The sequence below is a fragment of the Anas platyrhynchos genome, chromosome 4 (genome assembly GCF_047663525.1).
Source record: "Anas platyrhynchos isolate ZD024472 breed Pekin duck chromosome 4, IASCAAS_PekinDuck_T2T, whole genome shotgun sequence".
In the NCBI taxonomy this organism is placed as follows: Eukaryota; Metazoa; Chordata; class Aves; order Anseriformes; family Anatidae; genus Anas; species Anas platyrhynchos.
In genome coordinates, this window is record NC_092590.1 from 32,996,626 (window position 1) to 33,009,772 (window position 13,147).

Here is a 13,147-nt window from a genome sequence, read left to right on the forward strand (position 1 = left end):
TTATGAAATTAGAGTAAAAATTTCCTTAAAAAAATAAAAATAAAAAATTACATGAATTTCACAGATAATCCTATGATTTTTCCATTTTTAAATTGTTTAAATAGTTGGGTTAAGTCAAATTAAAGCTTCTGTTCTTTTTATTATAGTTTTGGGTAACAGTCTGTCATTAAGCTAACAGCTTTTCTTTAGTCTGGACTGTGAGGTCCGTGTCTAGAAAGAGGCACCTACACTGAGAGATATTTACATATTTTTAGTATTACAGAGATCTAAAATAAATAAAACATTCTTGTGCTTAGTTAAAAGTGTATGTTAAATAATAGCAAGATATGCTCGATATGTAAGTAATGAAGTTATCTCAGACCACAGGGATAGCATGAAACAGAGGATGTTAAATACTAAACATGTTTAAGATTTGAATGCAAAATTACAGCATTAAAATGCAAGTCCTTTTTAAACCAAGGTGCTTTTCCATTGACATGTAAGCAAAGACACTTGGGAAGAATAATTACTTTGGGAATTCTTAGACAGGAAAAAGACTGAAGGAAACTTTCCTGATGAGTATTTCCTTATGTATGGCTCCATCATTCCCTGCAATACAGTTTATTTGAGTATCTCCTGTTGTATTGTTTGGACAATTGCTGCTTTAAATCACTGACAATGTTCATATATTTGATTTAGCGACTGTCTTCCACTTTTAGATCTCTAACAGTCATCTCATGCACAGTGCCTGATATCAGAATTTACTTTAAACAGAATAACCTCTGGTAGTAGAGGTGAATTAAAATGAAAGATTTGGATCCAGGAATGCTGAGCATCTGCTAACTGCACATTTTTATTTTTATTTTTCATCTTAGAATAGTTAAATCCAAAATTATTACATCGATTTTGATGACCATTGCTAAATTTTCTTTAACTGCTGTCTTAAGGAAGGTTGTTGCTTTGAAAAGTGATTGATTTTGCCTGTGGTAGGTAGCTACTGGTGTCTCCTAATGTTTTAGGTAGTAATCTAAGTGCTTTCTCAAGCAGTCCTTGTTCCTGTAACATTACGCAGCTACAGAGTCTGAATGGGGAGTATGGATGTGGGTCCTTAACAAAATTGTGGTTGTTGCTATCAGTACTGCAGGTAGCTCATTCACAGGGTATTAAGGGAAACTCTCACTCCTTGAGGTTGAGCAGGAGAAAAATGCATTTTGCACAACAGCTACTGGGATCAAAGAGCAAAAATAAGAACCCTAAAACCTTGTGCATATGGTTGATGGCCCCACCAGCTCTCTTTCTACCATCTGCTTAGGGAAACAGCAGTTGAGACTGTTTCAGAATCCTGAAACAAGAAGTGATGTCATTTAAAGATACTTAAAAATTTACATTTTGCTAGACCAACATAGTATAGAAGATAAACATTCTGGTATATAGAAAGAAACCCAATAATGCAGGATAGTTGCTTTGTGATTAAAATAAAAGTAGCATACTTCTGAAAGAATATTTCTTCACACACACCTACACAATGGCACAGATGTTTGTGATGGGTGCAGTTGTAGCTATCAAAACTACATTTAAGTTATTTTATTTAGCTGAGGTGCTGTTGTTTTTCCCCGCAGTTCACAGGAGAGTAGCAATGATGACTACTTTATCCAGAATGTATCATCTTGAACCATTGAAGACATGGCCACAGTTATTCCAAGTTAGCTATCTGTACAGCAATAAGATGTATGTTCTTACTAGACAGTTCAATTAATTTTATTTGCAGCTGACACAGCTTAGTAGCGTAGGAAAAACTGGTAATGAGAAAGGGCAAGTAAGCCAGTGCCTAAACATGGATGCATAAGGAAAGATTGATTTTCTAGTTCTTTACTGAAGCATGAGCCAGGTTGCATGCAGACACCAAACTATCAAAGTTTGTTATAACAGATGAATAGGAGGAATTCTGGTTTGAACTTTGAACTACTTTTCTACAAGTTAGCCCTATCCTTGGTTTTGCCAGATTTCAAAGTATATTCTATATATTTGATAATTTAACTTATATAAAAAAAAAAGGAGGTGAAGGTCATTGATTTACACAGTAATTTTCATTTCAGATATTCCCATAAATCATTTCTCCGGAGTAGCATATGAAAATTATACAGATCCCACAGCACTATAAAGTTTTAATATATCATTAAAAGCAAAGAGAACAAAAGTAAATAGTTCAATGATTTGAGCAGTCAGGCTTGCAAAACTCTTCTTGAATGGGTGTTATTTTTCTTTCCATCATAACCTTTTCTCTAAACCATTCATGGATTTTCAGTCCCCAAAGTTTTTCTTATAATTAACATGAAGTTTGGCCAGGAACAGTAAAGCTCCTTCCACTTGCTCTTCCAAGAAATTCTGTTTAATGTCTCTGAGCTCTTTCTGACTAAGTTAAGGTACTGAAACCAGACAAGATAAAAAACGTGTCCTTTCCATTTCTTTCTGAATTTCTAGCCACCTGTTAGAAGTTTCTGGCAGTCATGAGTCTCCTTTCATTTTGGCAATAAGTCTTGTCTTCTCTCATTTCTGGGGACACAGCAGCATTTTCAATGCGTATTAACATCTGCAGTTAGTGCACATTTCCCTTAAAACAACAAAATCCCTTTCTCAATTACTAACAGCCTACTTGGTAGCATTAACCTGAACTCATCACTTTTCTTATTTTTGCACCTTGTTCCATCTTTATCTCTCCATAGTATTTCCTCTGTTGTTAATGGATTTGTTTTCTGTTTTCTTTGTCACCTACACAAAGCCACTAGCATCTTGCCAGCTGTTAGCTGAATAGGATTTATCTTTGTTTTCACTGATGTCTCTCTACCTCACCAGTCATATAAACGTGTCTTTCAGACATGGAGCTTTCTCTGTCCACGCTAAGCCTTAAAAATGTTTACAGTTTTAAACCTTACTTCCCCTTCTTGTTTGTACATCCAGAAAAAAAAAAAAAAAAAAAAAGATTATTATTTTTTTTGTGTGTCAATTTCAGGTATATCACACAAGCATCTGAACCTTTTAACCAACAAAGGATTTACCTGTGCACTAACATGACAAAGAACCTTTGTTAGGGAGTTGATTATAATGATGGTCAGCTGTCTATGCAAGTCTGTGGTGTGAACCAAGAAATCCTGGTGTGAGCTTCACGCTACTGTCACTGTCAGGTGTGCTGATAATAATTAGAATGTCCTTTGGCACTTTCATCTGTTTCATTATTATTATTATTATTAACTAGAACAGAGATGGGGGCTGTAGGTGATGAAGACTTCTGATTAATGCAGGTAGTTATGATTTATGCTACTTTGGTGCAACAGCGAACAGAATACCAAGAACCTCAGCCAAAAATGTTCGTGCATGTTAAAGGTATCCGTGGAATGAAAGACTCATCTGAATGAACTTAACTGACTCCAGATAAATGGTATAATCATTTTTTAAACAGTTATAATACTACCTCACTGATTGCTGTATTATGGGTGGGACAGACATAAAAGACATAACATTTCTCTCTCTCAGCATTCACTTTATTCAGGCTTTGAATCCAGCCTGCCTGCACTTCATAGCATGTCTCTGCTAACAAAGATGGAGAGTTGCAACAAATGCTGATCTGCATAATGCATATTCTAATATGCATTTGGTTTCTTGTGTCTTGAATTTTTCAAATATTATAGAACTATTTGCATGATTATAGTTCGGCATATACTCAAGCACTTTTTTTCATCCGGGGTGTTCACAATGGATTCTGTGATTTCAGGTCATAAAATAATGCTGTGAGTATACATATCTTATGCCATTTGTCTACATACCAAATGCTAGTATTATATTTATTTGCATATACTTTTTTATATATATTTTTTATTTTACATTTAAGAAATAGATACTAAGCAATTGATGTTATTTTTATTCAGCAACTCCCCCAAGGTAGGTTTCAGGTCAAATATTGGCTCAGTGCAAGGTGTGCTTTGAAGATAACTATTTAATTTTCTCTTCCTTTTCTTTTGACCCCATTGAAAAGATGGAGAAGCTTAGCACAAAAAAAACAAACTGTACCACAGCAGCTGCATTTTGGCACAACAATTTGAAGTATGGGGTAATGGCAATACAATACAAACACAAGTATTTAAAATCTATACTTTTTGTTCCTCCCAAATGCTGAGTTTGAAAAGTTGGAATTACACTTCCAAAACCAATATTCACTCCAAAATTCACTCTAGCTCTCAAGGTAAAATATTTATCAGTTCGTAAGAAACTCTCTTGCTGTTTGTTAGATGCTTACAGGTACAGAACAATTAGCAGCGGGACGTAATAGCATTTAACGATTCTCTTAAGGTACTGACCTTCTGCAGCACTCACTGAACCTTCTCAGAAGGAATGGGAACTAATGAGGTAGTATAAAAGTGTGGCCTCAGTAATCAAATCTTTCTGCTGCATCTATTTGCTGTCTGATTGCTAATGTTAAGAGGATGGGGAGAACGGAGGGGAAAAGCAAAAAGATAAGGCATAGCTGCCATTTGGCCAGCCTGCAATTTATGTCAGCAACTAGCTTTAAACAGAACATTGGCACGAGCACAGCAGATAAGTCTTGTCTCCTCTTCCCTTTTAATATTACCTCTCAGTATCTAACAGAGTCACAAGCTAACAATTGGTTAACAAAATGGTTTATAGATATGGAGGACTTGTGTACGTCTCGCATGCATAAGATATCTAGTGAGCAACCTTTAATGAAACCATTTATTATTATTCTGCGCTTTGAATAAAACATTTGTTTATTTCATGAGTGATTAATTTTCCCTTTATTCATCTCCTTCTCCCTCTCATACAGCAGAGCACAGAGTGTTCCTCAGAGCTCTCTTACAGTTCTTGGAGTATTTATAGCAATACTACTCTAGCATTAAAACCTGTTTTTTTTTTTTTTTTTTCCCTGTCTTCCCTCTTTTCCTTATCCCACTCCCTCCTTTTTAAATCCACTTTGCTCCTTCCTGTAACCCTCCTCCAGAGTTTTGCCTGTGCTGTTTGCTTCTCCCCTGGGACCTGTGCCCAGGGGAGGCATGGTTTGAGGGGTGCCTGCTCCTGTCACAAATCTCCTGTGTGCAGTGTCCTTTGCTGTTTCCCTACATTTTGGGGCTGAGCCCCTATAGCTGGTGTACATGCTGTGAACAGACCACCCAAGCCCTCTCCTGCCAGCTTCTCTGAGTCCAGGGCTGTGTTATGTTTCTAAGTTCTGCCTCTGCTGCTTCTTCTGGTGCCACATCCCTTTCCTTCCCTTGCTGTTCTGCACATTTTGAATCTGTATTTATCTATACCTTGACATTGTTTCCTCCTAACACTACCTGCCTGTACAAGCCCATGGTATATTTGTTTCCTTCCACCAGAATGCCCAGTACTTCTCATGCATAATTACTCTCTCCTGTCTTTTTCAGTAATGCTTCTGTCTTTGTCACCCCACCTGTTCTTACTAAGGTAATTCACCATGTCCTTCTTGTAAAATAATAAAAAAAACCAAACACATATAAAAATAAAATCTTCTGTTACTTTTGAACTGTTTGCTTTGCTTATGACTTATACTGAAAACACTTAGTCTCTTCTTCTCTACCAGTTTTTCCTTCAAAATGACAGTCTTATAGTACCTTTGTTGGTCTTGTATCTGTTCTATTTGTGAAAACTTTTGCTAAATTTGTCCCTCATTGCATTTTCATCTATTTTGTCTAAACCTTGAATTCCCTAAATGATTTGTCTGCACCTTATATCTATCATACTTAACTCTTGCTATCTGCTCTTATTCCTTTTCTTATTATTCATCTAATTCCATAGATCCCAGATTTCTTGCCTATAGTAACACCACTCCATGCTTTGAATAATTCTCCACTTTTGTTAGGTTCTCTTCCTTCTCACTAGATCTACTCTACATCTTCTGCCCCAGATATCCCCCTGGCCCTGCTTTCAGCAGCAATGATGCCGTGTCCTATTTTCACCGCCATGGTCTGAGAAGATCTCCAGTGAGGAGTTGTTGCAGACTCTACAACACCTTGCCAAGTGACAGTAATTCCTGAGGTGCCATTGCCAGTTAAAAAAAAACTGCAGAAAACACTGATGATTTACTCATGAACATCCACTTGGCCAGCAATTTGTGAGTCAAAAAAATAATGCCCATTTGAGGAAGTAATGAGTTTTAGTTAAATTTTGTTTTAGAGACAATGTGTTCTGCTACACTGTGTTATATCTGATACAGAGAATCTTTGTACCCCAGAGTTATTTGTGAGGTGACTAGTCAATTTATAGGTGTGTACAAGCTGCATGTGAAAAGGATGAAGAAGATAATAAATAAAATGAAGAATGTCTGCAAGTTTCCCAAGCAGCTTCAGCTTAAAATTTTAGGAGAAAATCAACTGCACATTTAACAGTGAACAACTTGGTTGGAGGCTATTTCCTCTGCTGTAGGAAATTCCTCTTCTACATTGCTTTTGAGAATGGCTTTTCTGGAAGAAAGCAAGGTCACACAGCCTAAAAAGGAAAAAAAAAAAAAAAATATACAGCAGAGGCACTCTCATCAGCTTCACAACTCTGCTGTCTTTTCCATCAACAATTTCAGCATTTCAGAACATACAAAGTAGTTACTCTGACTATTCTGTTCACAACCACACAGAATAAACCCATGGCCAATTTCAAACATACCATAAGCATCAGCTACTGAGTTCATGTTAAATTTGGCTGAAATTAAGGTCATTTCATCCAAAATCAACCCAACGAAATTCTTTTGTCAGTAGGTTTATATGTGGAATATTTAGAATTTTGGTAAAAAAAAAAATATATATTTATTTTTCCCAACCTGTAACTGTGTGGGTTTTGAGAATATTTAAAATATGTTAAATCAGGTGAACTTAATGTTATCATTGCTGTTGAGTTTAGTTAGTGCATGCTTTGACCATTTAAAAATAAAATAGGTACACAGCTTTCACTAAATAAATGAAATGATAGTGGTTTTTTTTTCCCCCCTCATAGGTGTTATTTCTAGTACAGCATGAAAATATTAATACTTTTAAAGAGGGTACAAAAAATGCAAATAAACCACAAGTACCAGTCCAAGTTATTCAGATTCAGGTACACAGAAAAACTGCTAGGATGATCAGGAGAATGGAAACCCTGTTCTTAGGAAAAAAGGTGAGAAGAGCCTACTTATTAGCCTAAGAAATGAAAAGGAAAATGAAGGTGGGGTTATATTCTAAAAATAGTTGCTGGCTGAGCAGGGGTGGAAGTCCTCATTAACGACTGAAGAAGAGACCACGCCAACATGAAAATATGTGGTTAATGGCTCGGGCAAAAAGGTGTAAATTGAAATAACACAGTACGATTCTTTGAAACGTACCAAACCATCACCACATAGTGTCTAAAACAGCCTTACAAATAAGGAGGAATGTGGAAACCAAAGAGGTTTGATGATAGTGGTAAGATGAAAACTGACTGGTATGGAATGGATTTTGTGATGCAGTTATTTACTTCATCAGAAATATTGGTCAGATCACCAGAAAGCTTCCTTCCGGATCTTTCATCCTGAACGTGAGAAATCAATAGTAGATCATAAATACTTATGGAACATTTAATTTTTTTTTCACATTTTTTTTTTCTTCTAGGTTTCTTTTGAACTCTAATATTTTATCAGTATTTCAAAAGAAAATTAATAATAATAAAAAACACTGTACAAGACATAAAATTTGAGACACGAGGGGACATGGAGATTAGAGCAGTCTTTGGGTGTTATTACTCAACAGTGTTCCCTTTGGCTTGTTCATATAGCATGACAATATATAATAGAGTAGTTAACAGAGGGAAATGGAAACAGAGGGAAACATTCAAATAGTTTAATTATGATATAAATTATAAAAAGGGATGCAGAAACAGTAGACAATAGCTACCTTTAAATATTAAGAACTACAGGCTACTTTTTGTTACTGTCAGAAGAAACACAATAGTACTGTATTTAAAACAGTATAAAAATAGCATTTTTTTTTAAATGTGGTTTTAAAATGTAAGGTGAGATTCTTTATTTTCCTTAAGGACAGATACTCCTGCTGACTTTTGTAAGGGTTTGAGACCACGAGCAGAGACTGACTGAAGTTAATTTGCTTCTGGCATTCCCTATTTATGAATTAAAAAAAAAAAATCCCTAGTGTCTTCTTATGAAATTTCATCAAAATCTGAAAGTGAAGGGGAGGCTGCCCTTCTGACTCATTGTCCTAACCAGCTGTGTTGTTATAGATACTGTTGAAATAGGTATGTGCTAATAACTCTGTAGATGTGAACTGTTGGGGAGTTTTCCCATGCAGAGCAGAAGAATACTCTTCTGACTGGAATACAAGACATACCAATTCGCCTCAAACTACAAAATAAAAAAGAATTGAGTATTTACAGCAGAACAAAATACACTGTCTGGGTAACAGCAGAAGAATTAAGCTGTTAGTTTCCTATTGCATTGAAATTGTTCCAAGGCACTTGTGTTAAACTGATGAATTTATTACCCTCAGGTTTTCTACAGCATGTATCTCAGGTGCATGTAGTCTCATTTTTGAATTAGCATTCAGTTGCAAGGAAAGGTTCTTCATATTACTGCAATGCAGATGCATTTGTAGGTCTAGCAGAGCATTGTAGCAGCTTGTCTATGAAGGAATTCTGATCAAACCAGGTCAACTAGTGCCTCTGCAAAACTCCAGAATAAAGCTAATTTGAAAAGTCAATATGCATGTGGCAGAGGGATCTCTTTTATATATTTTTCATGCATAACCTGAATATTCAGATGTAATCATGATCATAAATAATCTATCCCACAAAATTCCAAGAAAAGTATTCCAAACAAGCTTTCCTGAATAAATGGATGGAAATAAAGGATGTTTTATTTTATTGTTCTGAAGTCCAGCATTCACTTATATGTTGTGAAAGTACCCCAAAACAGAAAAGAAAAAGAAAAGCCCCTTCACATCCACTATCTGTGCTGCTAAGACTGTTGAGCATGCTGTGTTAAAGGTGTCTTCTTTGGGTACTGACTGACTTTAGATAAATAGATATTGAAATTACTTTCTACTAATAGATGTTCCACACTGCTTCATGATAATAAGACAGAGCTGAATCTATTTTCCTTTTGCATACATAAGACTATTTAAGAATGTAAATTTATATATATAGACTAACAGAATATTTGAAAGGGATATTTATCTAGGCCTTATGAACCTCTGCTACTTGATGTGTGTTTGCTTTGATGGTTCTTGGAGCTAGAGGGATTAGCACATTTATATCTATCCATTAAAAGGCTGTAGACATGATTTTAATAACTTTTTTCGTTTTCTTTTGCAGGCACTGTCTCATCTAAGATAATTCACTGTAAAATCTAGCTAAACATAGAAAAAACTTCAATGACTTTTTTCCTCACAGTAACAGAATACTATTAAAAAAATATTCTGAGTAGTTAACATGGAGGATTTGTCAGTTAAAAAAAACACCTGTGTGCAGTTTATCACTTCTAGTTGAGGTTATTAAACTGTTTCATTATCAAATGCATAATTCATTCATGCATACGGAGTCAACCCTTTGTTGTCACATCTTCTTCTGACCAGGGAAAAACAAAGGTCACTGAAATGCTGGCAGTTATCAGGAGGATGAATGCAGACTACAGGATGGCTGGGCTTAGGGAAACCTGTCCGGCCTCGTCTGCCTTTAGAAAACCGTGGCATTTCCTTGGAAACAGAACAAATTCAGGATTTTGAGACCTTCATTTTTACACACTTGGAGAAGTGTTAGTCTTGAGTGTTAAGGGACAGAATGAAAGTGTGAGGCTTAGCTTTTGCAACAGGCATCTGTTCTGACCATGAAACCAAGCAAGGAACTGAGCCAGAGCTGCAGGAAGAGAAGAGTGCTTCGCTGGGCTCCCAGGTGGGAGGGGAGATGCCTGGTGGCTGGCCTGTCTCAGGTGGTCAGAGCCGATAAGGGAAATGATGCAGGAAAACATGCATGGATGTTTTGTATTCCTTGAGGTTTGTTCCTTCTGAGTAAGGAATGATTAAGTCTGAAAAAAAGTTAATATAACTCACAAGTTAATATAACTTTCAGAATTAAAGAAAGTGATTAAATTGTGCTCAAAGCCTACCAATGAAGCACTTATTTAATTCAATCCTGACATTTCCACATACAGAAGACTTACAAATCCTAAGCGCCCATAAGGTGGTAGCAATGGGAAATGGTGTGCTCAGGATACTGCTAGCAGCAATCCTTGGGCAGCAGGATTGCAAGATCATAGTTTTGTGACATGGTAATTTACAGGAATAGAAGGAAATCTGTGGTCAAGATACATGTCTAAAAGAAAGAGTCCTAGGGACAGAGTTCAGCTTGCACTTTATAGACATGGGATTTGTCTATTTCTTTTTAAAATGATCACCTTTGGGCAATGGTCATTGTAACAGAAATTCAGAGACAACTATAATTTTAGGACAAGAGACCATCAACATTTTCTTTCTCAGCTGTTCCCCCGCCCCCCCCCCTTTTTTTGGTCCCCAGTAACTTACTAGGTTCTCCTCTATTTTACTTTTCAGTATTCTGCCTTATAATTATTTGGCAGACATTGCACATTGCAGACTGAACACCTGTTCTGTTTTACAATTTGTATACCCTTTGTTCCTTCTCTTACTTGGAGCCTTAGTATTCAGAAATCGTAAATTAAAAAAAAAAAAAAGAGAGAAAGAAAGTGATTTTAAAATATATCTTTTTGGTTCTTGTTTCATTTCAAGTTTCTGTATTCTTCATCATTACATTTCACAGTTTTAATTCAACACGTACAAGATCCATAATAAAAAACTCAAGAGAGTCAACAAAAGCAGAGGACTAGAGATCCCTTAGTTGGCAATAATTTCAGTTGCAGGATATCTGAGCTAATGGACCATAAACGATTTGAGCTTATACACTGTTTTAGGACAGATGGGAAGTGAACAGAGGGGAAAACTTCATGTTCTTGTGATACACCTGTGTAGTGCAAATGGATTTCTGACCCAAAGAAAATAAGAATGGAGCAAGATCATGGCTTTATTTTCCTTATGGCAACCCACAGAGAAAGCCAGTGGCACTCAGAGAAACAGGCTGTCCTGTTCCAAAGAACAGAGCAACTTGTGCAACCCCATAAGCACGAAGAAGCTTGGGTGTATTTTGAGATGATCTCTGTACCTTGTATGATGTTTGAGATTCAGATTGTTTTCCTCTCCAGAACTTGCTTGGGAACTCTTCCCTCACAACATGGAAGCAACTGACTAGCATGGAAAAGTCTGGCATAATTGTACTCAGATTTGTGTTCTTCAACTTAATCTGAGAACTTTGTAAAAATTATTTACAACCTTTATTGTATGACTAGATAAAATAGATACTAACAAGAAGAATATAGTGGGCATTTCTAGGCAGCATATAGCAGCATAATCTTTTCTTGTTAAGCAGAAAACATGGCATGTGAAGCACAGAATGTATTTCTCATAAGATATAGAGCTGCTCTGTGTGATTGTATGGCAGAAGTGGAAACCCAAGTCTGGAGAAAAAAGGAGCCTAGGTATGCTTCAGCCAAAATACAATTAGAAGGGAGAGGAAAGGAAGACAAATACGTCAAATCCAGTTGTGTATGTTGTGGTACAAGGAAGAGAAGTTGAGACAGATCTGAGCAAAAACATCTCCAAGACTAGCTGTTCTACAGTGTCACTTCCATTACTGTCAATATGCAAATAACTAGAAGATCTGTAGCAACAAGTGAAAATAACATCATGCCCCCACAGAAACTTAAGACAGATCTCCAGTAAATCAGCACCTTTACCTTGAACTGGTCTTAGTCTTTGGGTATCAAATTGAAGTTGCTGCATTTGAAACAGAAAGGAGACCTCAGACAAATGGCCAAAGCACCTAGCTCAGCCTGCACATACAGAGGTTGTGAGGCAGCCAGCACATCCCTAGGCAGCCAGCTTTGGGGCTGCACCAGGCGAGCAGCACAGCTTTCCCGCATTGGAGTGGCTGACTCACCTTGTTGCTGCAGAAATCTGAGAATTTTAACAATACCATATGCTTACTTAACTGTAATTTTGTAACCTACCTATCCCTGTAGTCTCTAGCATTTTGCTATTTTTACCAATTTTACTGGAAACAATTCTTCCCTCCTGTAGTACAGCTAGGGATCAAGCTGTCTTCTTGAGCCATACCATTTGCTGAGCAATTGCTTTAGAAGATTTTCATCTTAGTGTAATATACTGATTTGGTTTTTACCCAACGGCATGCTGGAAGAAATGTGATTTGCTAGGAATAGCAAAGCACACTTGGAGCTGCATTTTTTATTTTTTTTTTAAGTGAACTTTCAGATCCTTGCATAGTTGCTGAAGTGAACTAAAAATAGCATTGTATTTCCTGCATTTCATGAGAGAGAGAACTATACAAATGGAATTGTGCTGTGTGTTGCTTTTGGAGCAGCCATGGTGATACCTGCAATAACATTTCGTCATCTGACATTGCATAAGGTTCTGTAGCAACCCTATTGCCAGTAATTAATCACAGGAAAAGAGCCACTTATTTTCCAGTAGAAGGAACGCTTCATGACACAGAATAGGCAATGGATACAACTACATTTTCACTCATAAACAAGTGGACTACGTCATACGTAGATGTGCAGTAAAATCCTGAACATCAGAAGGAGGACAGTAATGCCTCATGCATACTCACAACCCTTCTCTCTGGGACAGGAATGGGAGGGGGTGAGGGGATGAGATCTAGCACCCTGTCAAAGGCAATAGAAAACTGTCACCATTAACCCTACTGGAGTTCAAACTAGATCTTAATAGGGTAGAGCAGGCTAAAACTACATATTCATTTTTCCAGGAAACCGTCCTCTGTGCTAAAACCCATAAAAAGGCTTTGAAACAAAGCAGATGACAGTGCTTTCATGGTTTAAGACTCTTGAAAATTCAGTGGTGTTGGTCTGAGTAGATGTTTGACAAGGTACAAGAAAACACACTGTCCTCGTTAATCCATTAAAGAATGGTAAATTTTCAAGCTGGGACTTTAAAGCAAGAATTCTGATGGGGTTGCTTTAGCTATTAAATCACCAACCAGACACAACTGGTAAAGACAACATTAAATTGCCTGGACTTAC

General features: G+C 36.8%; 1 protein-coding gene across 3 annotated transcripts in view; it reads right to left on the bottom strand.

Annotated features, from left to right (window-relative positions):
* RXFP1 (relaxin family peptide receptor 1) overlaps window positions 1-13,147 on the bottom strand; it is a 100,742-nt gene that overhangs the window by 71,045 nt on the left and 16,550 nt on the right. The window lies entirely within an intron of this gene.